This window comes from Trachypithecus francoisi, unplaced genomic scaffold (assembly GCF_009764315.1).
Source record: "Trachypithecus francoisi isolate TF-2019V2 unplaced genomic scaffold, Tfra_2.0 Lachesis_group10, whole genome shotgun sequence".
Lineage (NCBI taxonomy): Eukaryota > Metazoa > Chordata > Mammalia > Primates > Cercopithecidae > Trachypithecus > Trachypithecus francoisi.
Window position 1 is genome coordinate 26,619,710 of NW_022681455.1, and position 12,070 is coordinate 26,631,779.

General features: G+C 43.1%; 1 long non-coding RNA gene and 4 other non-coding genes across 6 annotated transcripts; 1 reads left to right on the plus strand and 4 right to left on the minus strand.

Moving 5' to 3' along the window:
* Positions 1-1,711: 1,711 nt before the first annotated feature.
* On the minus strand, positions 1,712-1,805 carry TRNAY-GUA. Its single transcript has 2 exons — positions 1,769-1,805; positions 1,712-1,747 (listed from the first exon to the last, which is right to left on the minus strand). It is a non-coding gene; the product is annotated as a tRNA-Tyr (tRNA).
* A 1,191-nt stretch (positions 1,806-2,996) lies between these two features.
* Positions 2,997-9,588, minus strand: LOC117088350. 2 transcript variants are annotated; one of them, XR_004439168.1, is made up of 3 exons: positions 9,382-9,588; positions 3,840-6,839; positions 2,997-3,083 (listed from the first exon to the last, which is right to left on the minus strand). It is a non-coding gene; the product is annotated as an uncharacterized LOC117088350 (long non-coding RNA). The 2 variants fall into 2 exon arrangements; XR_004439169.1 differs by having other exon boundaries at positions 3,840-3,937; positions 9,382-9,545.
* On the minus strand, positions 3,196-3,287 carry TRNAY-GUA. Its single transcript is given in 2 exon segments — positions 3,196-3,231; positions 3,251-3,287. It is a non-coding gene; the product is annotated as a tRNA-Tyr (tRNA).
* On the plus strand, positions 6,932-7,004 carry TRNAA-AGC. The gene has a single exon. It is a non-coding gene; the product is annotated as a tRNA-Ala (tRNA).
* A 376-nt stretch (positions 9,589-9,964) lies between the features above and the next one.
* On the minus strand, positions 9,965-10,055 carry TRNAY-GUA. The gene is given in 2 exon segments: positions 9,965-10,000; positions 10,019-10,055. It is a non-coding gene; the product is annotated as a tRNA-Tyr (tRNA).
* Positions 10,056-12,070: the final 2,015 nt, after the last annotated feature.

Below are 12,070 nucleotides of genomic sequence, written 5' to 3' on the forward strand. Positions count from 1 at the left end.
TAGAGAAACAGAAATCAAACCTCAATGAGATACCATTTCACATCAGTCAGTATGGCTGTTATTAAAACATCAAAAATAATGGATATATGGCAAGGTGGCAGAGAAAAGGGAATGCTTACATTTCCACTGTTAGTGGGAATGTAAATTAATTCAGCTACTGGGCAAAGCAGTTTGGAAATTTCCCAAATAACTTAGAACTACCATTTGACTCATCAATTCTACTACTGAGTATATACACAAAGGAAAATAAATCATTCTACCAAAAAGACACATGCATAAGTATGTTTGTTGCAGCACTATTCACAATAGCAAAGACATGGAATCAACCTACATACCCACTAAGGGTGGAATAAAGAAAACGTGATACATATACACCATGGAATACTACACAGCCATGAAAAAGTACAAAATCACGTCTTTTGCAGCAACATGGGTGCAGCTGGAGGCCACTATTGTAAGTGGATTAACTCAGGAACAGAAAACCAAATACCTCACCTTCTCTCACTTATAAGTAGGGAGCTAAACACTGAGTACACATGGACACAAAGGTGAGAACAATAGACCCTGGGAACTACTAGAGGCAGGAGGATGGAAGGAGGATGAGGGTTGAAAAACTATCGGGTACTATGATTACTACCTTGGTGATGGGGACGTTCGTACACCAAAACCGAGCGACACGCAATTTAGTCACGTAACAAATCTGCCTATGTAGCCCCTGAACCGAAAATTTAAAAATAAAAAAGTTCTCAAAATTTTTTCTTCATTTTCTGTGCCTAAAGAATAAAAAAGTATTGGCCAGGCGCGGTGGCTCATTCCTGTAATCCCAGCACTGTGGGAGGCCGAGGCGGACGGATCGCTTGAATCCAGCAGTTCGAGACTAGTTTGGCCGACAAAGCGAGACTCTCCCACCACACCCCTCGTCTCTCCAAAAATAGCTAGGGGTGGTGACTCGAGCCTGTAGTCCCAGCTACTCGGGAGTCTGAGGTGGGAGGATCATTTGAGCCCAGGAAGTCCAGTGAGCCCTTCAGCCTGGGCGACAGAGCGAGATTGTCTAAAACAACAACAACAACAACAACAACAAAAACCCCCACACACAGAGAAAAAGAAAGAGAGAAGAAGAAAAGTAACAAGATAGCAGAGGACCCCAAAAGTCTTCGTATATTCTAACCTCCAATAAAAACTGAAATGAAAACCTTGGGGCCAGGGTGCTCCTGGCATTCCCCACACCTCCCACGCGCCTTCTTAACTGAACTCCATTGCGGGCGTTGGCGGCGGTTTGCTGGTGGAACGTCAACTCGGGTCGGGGATGGGGAGGGGAATAAAAACTGCATTTGATGATCAGTAGCGGGAAATAAGAATGACATCAAGAAACCAAGAGCCAGGAGGAGACTCAGGGAGGGAGTGGAGGTGAAGAGTGTTGCGAGGTACAAATTTCACAAGGAAAAAGTGAAGCCTCAGACTTCCTGGAAACACTGCTTTTCATCTACGCAGGCGCCCTTCGGTGAAGCTACCACGTTTCTGGTTTATTCCTAAAAGATTTTACGCATGTAACCAAAAATTGTCTACTCGCGCATGGTTGAGCCTAAGGGGCCCTCTGATTCATTTTTTTCTAGATCTTTGTTTTCGTAAAACACTTTTTTTCTAGATCTTTATTTATTTTCGTAAAGATCATATATGTCTGGAATCACTCATCCGTAAGTCAAAACCGCCGTCCTTCGAGCCGGATTCGAACCAGCGACCTAAGGATACCTTGGTTTAATGAACCTACCTACAGTCCTCCGCTCTACCAACTGAGCTATCGAAGGAGACGTAACTGTTTGTTCTCTAGACACGTAGTTCTGCGCTCTCTAAAAGCCCCAAAATAATGTGCGTCCTGGAAGTTTCTAGGTTTTCAAGTCTCGTTCCGTTTAGGAGACTTGGTTTTAATTAATATTAATTTTTTAAACTTCCATCGGCTTTAAAGCAGTATTCTCAGACACCGGAATTATTCTGTGTAATGATCTAGGTAATTGGCTTCATGGTTATAAATATGTAAAAGGCATTGGGTTTTATATTGAAAACATTAGGATATTTATGTATAGCTCAAACCAGAAACCTTACTGGAATTCCCCGTCCTCCTCCCCTAGATATACACAATCTCCCAGATTACGCCCTCTCTCCTGCTGTTTTGTCTGATTAACTCCTCCTTTCTCTCTTAAAAGTGTCTGGATTTGCTTGATAAATGCTATGGTTGCCCTAAATACAGACAACTGGGTTGATGAGGATCCCAGGGTTGTGAACAAAGCATTCCGGTATCCTTGCAGTTCTCCTTTCTGAAAGTCGAATGATAAATTGTGTATATTCATAACTGTAGTGTTGAAACGTTGAAGTGTCGTCTGTGCGTGTTTGTGTAAATTTGAGTGTATATTACATAATCATGGCGGAGCAGTTAAAATGAAGCAAAAACTCTTGAAAACTTTACGTGGAAATATAAATATTCCTTTTTCAAAGCAAATTGTCCAACATAGAGAGAGGTTCTGTGTAGATTGTTGTCTGCTCAACTTCCTTATACGTAAGGCAGAAATGGGGAATATGTTAAAACTATCTCGCAAGAAAAGCTTTAAAAGGAAAAATCCCAAGTTTTTTTTTCAAATGGCAACTGCCAGTGCCTCTTGTCAGACATATTAATAGCATACAGTTGATATTGAACTCCGTAATTAAGTCCCTTGCATGAGTAACTAAGAAAAAAGTAGATGCTAACTTTCAATGTTTCTAACCTAATAGAGAGCTAGCAGCTAGAGAGGAGTGATCCTAGGATGTGGACAGTCTCTCTTGACATCATTGTGTATCCTATCTGTACCTTGGACACCACGTGGAAAAGCTACAGAGATGCCAATAAGAAGTGAAATTTCGAGACGGGGCTGCTACAAAGTTGTTGTCTCTGTTAGGGTTACTGGGGTGACACCTAGAGAAACAGGAAGGCCCCAGAAAGAAAACAAGTTCACTTTCTCACCTCCAGCCTTGGAGTCTGTAGCCTCCCTTTTGGCAAGGCTTATCCATAGGGTCAAGTGGTAAAACTGCAGTGTGATTAAGAGTCTTACTTCCTGTATCACAAAGGGGATTAAAGAAAGGATTAAAGAGCAGCTTAATACGTTTTCCCGTCTAGAGCCTTATTTTCGTAAAGTTCGTTAGTTAGCCCGCAGTTCAAAACTGACGTCCTCCGAGCCGGATTCGAACCAGCGACCTAAGGATCCCTTAATGTTTAGTAAGCCTACAGTCCTCCGCTCTACCAACTGAGCTATCGAAGGACACGTAGGTTTCCGTTTTCTAGAATTCCTAAATACGTGTCCTGAAAGTTTCTGGGTCTTCAAGTCTTGTTGCATTAAGGAGACTCAGTTTTAATTATGTTGATACTCATTTTTTAAACTACAATCGGTTTTAACGCAGTTTTTTCAGAACACTGGAAGTATTCGGTATAATGAATCCATTTGTTCTGCGTATCAAAATACCTGAGACTGGGTAATTTATAAAGAGTAGAGGCCAGGTGCTCTGGTTTGCAACTGTAATCCTAGCACTTTAGGAGGCCATGGTGGGTGGATCACTTGAGGTCACAAGTTCAAAACCAGCCTGGCCAACATGGTGAAACCCCATCTCTACTAAAAATACAAAAATTAGCTGGGTATGGTGGCTCACACCTATAGTCCCAGCTACTGGGCAGGCTAAGGCAGGAGACACCGGGAGGCAGAGGCTGCAGTGAGCCAAGGTTGCACCACTGCACTCCAGCCTGGGTGACAGAGTGAGATTCCATCTCAAATAAATAAATAAATAATAAATAAATAAAGTAGAAATGTATTGCTCACGATTCTGGAGGCTGGGAAGTCCAAGATCAAGGGACCAGCAGATTCAGTGTCTGGTGAGACCTGCTTTCTGCTTCCAAGATAGCACCTATGTTTGTGTCCTCACATGGCAGAAGAAATGGAGGGCATAAGGAAGAAACATTGTGTTCTCATATGGCAGAAGAAAGAGAAGGCCCCCCTCAAAAAAGAAATGGCATAGTTCTGATGGCCAAATGGCTTCCTAAAGTCCCCACGTCTTAACACTATCATATTGGGTCTTAGATTTCAGTATAATGAATTTTGGAAGGACACAGACATTCAAACTCTAGCAGGCTGCTGTGACAAAAATACCACAGACTGGGTGGCTTAAAACAACAGAAATTTATTTTCTCACAGTTCTGGAGACTGGGAAGTCCAAGATTAAGTTGCTAACTGATTTGGTTCTTGGTAAGGGCTCACTTCCTGGCTTGCAGACGGACATCTTATTGCTGTGTCTTCACATGGTTTGAGTACTCTGTCTCCTCTTATAAGGAAACTAATCTTAGGGATCAAGGCCCATCCCTATGACCTTATTTAACCTTAACTACTTCCTTACTCCAACTAAGTCACTTTAAGGGTTCGGGATTCAACACAGAATTTTAAGGAAACACAATTCAGTCCATAGCAGTGGGTTTGGAGTTGAGAGTCAATAGTTTAACTACTGCTAACAACTGTTAAAACTTCCATGTGAACTTTAAGATATTCTTTTTTTTTTTTTTTTTTGAGAAAGCGGCTCAGTCTGTCACTCTGTCACACAGGCTGGAGTGCAGAGGCATGATCACAGTTCTGCAACTTCACTCTCCTCAGATGATCCTCCCACCTCAGCTTCCCTAGTAGCTGGGACTACTACAGGCACATGCTACCAAGCCCAGCTAATTTTTGTACTTTTTGTAGAGATGGGGTTTCTTGACCTTAATTTACTTCTGTGGAAGCTAAGAAGTTGTAAAATTTGATACCTAATCCAATGTTGCTGGAAACCAGAACTCCCAATTCAAAAGCCCTAGGCAAACCAATTGCTCCCAGTTTGCAGTCATGCCAACACACAACCCATGGATCTGAACTATGGGATTGGGCTAATTTTCTTTCACCTCATTTCCACACCCGCACTGCTAATAGAGTCATAGAAAATAAACAGAAAAGAGTAAGGGGAGGCCAAACTGACTGGATAAATTCTGTCCAGGGTAGAAGGAGAAAGCACCTAGGTGGTGTGAGCCTCAAAGCAAGGCTGACTTTGAGCCAAGTTCCGAGATGAATGGTGGGTTTCTACACACACTTAGAACATCTGGTTTTTTGTTTGTTTATTGAGAGGGTCTCGCTCTGTCACCCAGGCTGGAGGGCAGTGGTGCAATCTCTGCTCACTGCAACCTCTGCCTCTCAGGTTCAAGCGATTCTCCTACATCAGCCTCCCAAGTAGCCAAGATTACAGGTACCCACCACGGCCCACAGCTGATTTTTGTATTTTTAGTAGAGACAGAGTTTCGCCATGTTGGTCTCAGGCTGGTCTCGAACTCCTGACGTCAAATGATCCAGCCGCCTCCCAAAGAGCTGGGATTACAGGAGTGAGCCACTGCGCCTGGCAATATCTGAGTTTTTAACTCTCTTGTCTAAAATGGTGGGGGCAGGAAATTGGGAGGTCTTCTTTCCACAGAGTTATCCACTTTGTCAGCCATGATTGCAATGAAAAAGCAAAAGAGAAGAGCAAGTACTAAAGGTTGTCTTAAGGTTTTAAAAAGACCTGTTATGTCCTGAGCAGCATAGTCACTTTCTTACATAAGATATTTTGTCTTCTCCATTTTCAATTTTTAGCATCTTGCCCCAATTTCATTGAGACTAGAAAATAAAAAAAATAAGTTTCTAATGATGGAATTTCTAGAAAAGAAGCAGTTGAAGGTGCAGATGTTGGGTGACAGCTTTCGTATGGCTTTTCTGAGAGTGATGGGCCTCTAGCAATGCCCAACGGATCCTCCTTTTCCCAACTAGCTTCTGCTGAACAGTACCTAGCACCTAGCACCTGGCACAGTACCTGGTACTCAGTAGGCCCAGAAGAAAAAGTGGCAACTAAAGCATTTGTCTTTGTGCACTCTGCCTCTAAGTCTGCAGCCATAAGTATATTCGCTTCTCTTGCTAATATTTACCTTAGAAAAATAATTTGTACACCCCTTGATCGAAATCAGGACTACAGAAACTAGAATAGAGAAATCAAATGGGACGCACGCCCCCTCGTGGCCACAGGTCCTCCGGCGGTGACAAAGCCAGACAAAAAGTGGATTTTTTTTTCTTTTTCTTTTTGAGAGGGAGTCTTACTACTCTGTCGCCCAGGCTGGAATGCAGTGGTGCGAACTCAGCTTATTGCAAGCTCTGCCTCCTGGGTTCAAGCGAGTCTCCTGCTTCAGCCTCCCTAGCAGCTGGGATTACAGGCGTGCGCCACCATGCCCGGCTAGTTTTTTGTGTTTTTAGTGGAGACGGGGGGGCGGGGGGGTTTCACCATATTGGCAGGCTGGTCACGAACTCCTAATCTCAAGTGATCCACCCGCCTCGGCCTCCCAAAGTGCTGGGATTACAGGCGTGAACCACCGCTCCCGACTTTAAGGGACATTTGTAGATCTATAAAGACGCTGGATAATCTGTTTCTGGAACCAGATGAATAGATGAAAATTTTAGGGGTGCGGAGAGTGGTAGAAACTATTGGTTAGGCCAAGGCCGAACCTCATTGCTTGAAAAACTTGATTTTCCCTTCTGGCTGCATCCTCAATTTGCTTCCAGTTTCCGGTTTCCGTAGATGTGATTCCAGTGTTAAACTCTTCCCGGATCCCCAAGACAGCTGTTTCTAAGGACTCTGACTCCCTGGTTCACCTGCACTCCGTGGTCTCCTCCCGACGGGATCCGACATGGTAAAACAGATTATAGATGGCGCTGAGGGGCAGAAGTCATGCTGAGGCTCTTTAGTTACCATTGATATACAGTTCTTCATTTTTTTCCTATTGGCTAATGACGAAAGTCAATTGAAATAGCAGCGAGTCCTGAATTACTTCCAGATATCAAAGAGGGTAAAGGATGTAAGTGATATTTTTCCACGAGGGGAATTAGCTCAAATGGTAGAGCGCTCGCTTAGCATGCGAGAGGTAGCGGGATCGATGCCCGCATTCTCCAGTTTTATGTAGTTTCCTCTCCCACCTTACCCTTTGGCCTTTACTCCTATGTTTCCATGAATGTCTTGCTGACTCATAAACAGCTAACAACACACTTCCATATCATAATGGGGGTGGTCTTTCCTTCAAGCTCAAGATTCCCTCACCACCTAGTCCTCAGATTGTTCTATGGTAGACAGAGCTGGGTTCTTTGGAATTTCTCTCACGGTTTTCAGTTCTGAACGTTGGTCTCTGCCAGGTGCTTTGGCAAATCTATTATGCACTTCGATCATTTATGTATTACATTTATGTATTACATTTTTATCAGAGCAGACTGAGGACATTACAAATTTTTTTCTTTTTCTTTTTCTTTTCCTTTTTTTTTTTTTTTTTGAGACAGACTTGACATATTACAAATTTTACAATTTTTTTCTTTTTCTTTTTCTTTTCCTTTTTTTTTTTTTTTTTTTTTTGAGACAGACTTACTCTGTCGCCCGGTCTGGAGTGCAGTGGCACGATCTCGGCTCACTGCAACCTCCGCTTCCCGGGTTCAAGCGATTCTTGTGCCTCAGCCTCCGGAGTAGCTGGGATTACAGCTGTGAGCCACCACACCCGGAATATTTTTAGTAGACACGGGGTTTCACCACATTGGCCAGGCTGGTCTTGAACTCCTAACCTCTAGTGATCCACCCGCCTCGGCCTCCCACAGGGCTGGGATTACAGGAGTGGGCCACCGCGCCTGGCCCTGTATTACAAATTTTAAAAGATTTTTAAAATTACATTTTTATTCTTAGAATCGATTTCCTACATGTCCGACCTATTGAGGACCACCTCGAGTTGTTACAACTGTAACAAATGCACTCCCATTATCTCAATAAAATGGATGGGCGGGGCGTGGTGGCTCACATCTGTAATCCCAGCACTTTGGGAGGCCGAGACCAGCCTGGCAACATGTTGAAACCCCGTCCTTTACTAAAAATACAAAAATTAGCCGGGCTTGGTGGTGCATGAATCCCAACAAAAATTAGCCGGGCGTGGTGGCGCATGCCTGTAATCCCAGCTACTCGGGAGGCTGACCCAGGAGAATGGCTTGAAACCGGAAGGCAGAGGTTGTGGTGAGCCGAGATCGCGCCACTGCACTCCAGCCTGGGCGACAGAGCGAGACTCCGTCTCAAAAAAAATAAACAAAATAAAATGAGGGAGAGCCAAAGATATGTAGGTATGTTTGAGGGTTTTTGTTTTGTTTTGTTTTGTTTTGACATTCACTCTTCCTCTTCTGAAGTAATCTTGCTATAACTTGCCGGAGGGTGGGGGTGGGGGGTCTTCTGCTGTTACTGGTGCTGGCATATGGGAGGAGAATTGTAACAGAGAATCTATCTGGACCGAAATCTATTGTGCCTTGGCAAGAAGCTTAGTTCAGGACTATTTAATAAATGTCGCATTCAAGGCCCAAACATTACCTTTCAAAGTACCTATTTTTTGTTTTGTTTTGTTTTCTGGCTGGGTGCGGTGTCTCGCGCCTGTAATTCCAGCACTTTGGGAGGACGAGGCAGGTGGATCACCTGAGGTCAGGAGTTCCAGACCAGCCTGGCCAACATGGTGAAATCCCGTTTCTACTAAAAACACAAAAATTAGCCCGGCGTGATGGCGGACGCCTGTAATCCTAGCTACTCGGGAGACTGAGGCGGGAGAATCCCGGAAGGCGGAGCTTGCAGTGAACTGAGATGGAGCCACTGCACTCCAGGCTGGGCGACAGAGCGAGACTCCTTCTCAAAAAACAAACAAAAGGCCATTTTTCTTTTGCCCCCAACCAGCTTTCAAAAAGCAAGTTCATGGGGAGCTATCAGTTTAGATCCATCTCCAGCCCTTAATAGGAGTGGCTTCCAATGCGTTTTGGGCAGGGCTCTCCAACCACCACCCTAATTCAATAAGCCTGGGCTTCTGTGTTTTTTATTAGTTTTCCAGGTGGTTCTGATACATATCCAAGTTTGAGAATTATTTTCATAAAAAATAAAAGTTTGGAAACATGGGAAGGCACATACAAGAAATTGCCAGGCACAAAATCCTCAGAAAACGCTTCCTTACTTTGATCTAGACAAAGATATTTGTCATTAAGAACTCTTCCATAGGTACCTGGGATCACATTTGGAGACACAAAAGGGTACAATGGGATTAATATATTGTAATTAGATTGACACAAAATTAGCAAATATGTACCACTGTTATGCCAGATCTCTACTTCGTGAGCTAATTTCCTATATGGGTAGGAAATCCTGTCCATTTTTTCCTGTATGTATTATTTTATCCTAAAATAATTCGCTTCTACCAGTGTTTTACAAAACTTGCAGTACATAAAAGTCACCTGGTGAGCTTTTGAAACTACAATACCTGAATCTTACCTCCAAAGAAACCCAAGCATAGATGCGTTGTAAAATCTCTCCAGGTGATTCTAGTATCTACCACATATTCTCAGCTAGGATCGAAAACCACCACCTTGACAATTAAAAGGAGAAGGGCGAATAGACTCCCTGAATGTCATCCTGGCTTCAGATGTGTAGGGTTCAGACGCTAGTGGTTCAGCACGTAACTCTCAACGATTCAGAACTTTGAACACCAGGGGACGCGCGTGCCCCACCAATTACCAGTTGCTCCGAGTAATTCCCACCAGCCACCCCTTTCCCCAGGCTGTGGATCCGGGGTTAAGGGGTGGAGAGGCCTCTGTGGATCTCTAGCCCAGTGGACCAGTGTCTGATTCACTTCCTCAGTGCCCAGGACTTCTAAAAGAGTTGGATTATATGAATTATAGGGATGAAGTCTTGATGGCGCGTGTTAAAAATTATTACGGAGAATAATAAAAAATTAAAGAGATTCATTGCACATCCAGAATAGTTTTATAATAGATTCTCATCGAGGATATATATAAGTGAACTACTCATTTCTGAGAATGATTCTTAAAATTTATACGCCAAAAAGACCATGAATTCCTTCGAGCCGGATTCGAACCAGCGACCTAAGGATGTCTAGGGAAATATCCAACTACAGTCCTCCGCTCTACCAACTGAGCTATCGAAGGATTCACGTAACTTTCTCTCTCTGCTGGGGATGCCATCTCTGCTCGAGGTTGGGCAATCGTGGCCGTTTGCCGTCCTATTTACCTATGTTGTTGATACTCTTTGACATCCAGTACCCCTTCGGAATTGATTGATATTCAGAAGCCCTTTTCTCTGAAACAGGGAGAAAACAGGAGCACCACTCTCACTGGTTTACAAAAAGAAACATAAAATGTTAAGGAGGCACAAGGAACTGATAAGAATTTAGCAATGACCATCTTCTGTTGTGATGAATGCATTATATAACCAATTTTAATCTCTACCTAAAAATAGAATTTGAAACACTTTAACACTGCAATTTTAATGATATTTTATTGAGATAATTGACAGGAGGAGGAGAAGGAAGAGCAGGCTAAATAATGCAACTTCGAACGCATACTAATTTTTTTTTTTTCTTTTTGAGTCTCGCTCTGTCGCCCAGACTGGAGTGCAGTGGCGTGATATCAGCTCACTGCAACCTCCGCTTCCCAGGTTCAAGCGATTCTCCCGTTCTCCCGCCTCAGTCTCCGAACAGCTGGGATTACAAGCGCAAGCCACCACGCCTGGCTAATTTTTGTATTTTTAGTAGAGATGTGATTTTGCCATGTTGGCCAGTCTGGTCTCGAACTCTTGGCCTCAAGTGATCCATCTGCTTTGGCCTCCCAAAGTCCTAGCATCATAGGCGTGAGCCCACAGCAGCTGGCCATCACATTAATTCTTCACTCAGCAAAATCCTATCCATGGGGGTGCTAAAATGATACATTTTTAAATGATCAACTTTAATACAAGGTAATATCATTTCAAATATCAGTTTTGCAAAGTGTAAAGTTCTTGTCTAGTTTTCTATGACTCTGAAGCTCAGAATAGCTATTATCCTCCCTCATTAACGAAGAAATCCACTTGTGGAATCTGGCATCGGAAATCTGTTTCATTATGGCCTGGCGTGTTGACTCACCTCTGTAATCCCAGGACTTTGGCAGGCCGAGATGGGGAGATCACTTGAGGTCAGGAGTTCGAGACCAACCTGGCCAAAATGGTGAAACTCACGTCTCTGTTAAAACTACAAAAATCAGCCGGGCATGGTGGTGGGCGCCTGTAATCCCAGCTACTCGGGAGGCTGAGGCAGGGGTATCGCTGGAACCCAGGAAGCTGAGGTTGCAGTGAGCAGAAATGTTGCCATTGCACTCCAGCTGCTGGACAGAGCAAGACTCCCTCTCAAAAAAACAAACCAAAAAAAAAAAAAAGAAAGAAAAAAAAAAGAAAGAAAGAAAGAAAGAAAAAGGAAAACAAATCCGTTTCATTCTTCTTCATGTTCCATTAAAGATAATTACCTCGTCATGTAATACAACATGCACAGGGCAATGATCCTTCTTGTGCAGGTAGTCCATTGAGCCCAATGTTCACTCCTTTATGGCACACAGATTTATTTTTTCTTTTCTGAACAAGAATTGAAAGCACATTTAACTTGGCCATTAATCTCCTCAAGTCCATGAAACATTCATTTGAGTGGGGCGAGTCTGTATGAATTAAACGTAATGTTTTATCTCCTCTCCAACCTCAATTGACTGAATAAGTTACCCTATTTCATAGATGTATTTACTGCATTTGGTCAAAATACACTTTTCAAACGGTTAAATGCATGATTATTATATGAATATGAAATAAACACTTGCCAAAGGTTTAATTCACTAATGAGGGAATCATCAAGATGGTAAAACTGATTCAAAGAATTTATTGATAGTCACTGAAAGAAGCAATGCTGTAAATTAACATTGCTAAGTGAGATAGAGAACTAGAAACTGCCCCATAGGGCAATACAACTGTTACTGTTTCTACAAGACGGAAAATAACTAAATATCAGACGAAGTTCATTTGCATCATCACAGTTGTCTACAGGTTAACGACGGTCCCTTACAAAGCTGAAAAAATACCCTAATCAATAAATAGTAAACTAGGCCGGGCTTGGTGGCTCAGGCCTGTAATCCCAGGAGTTTGGGAC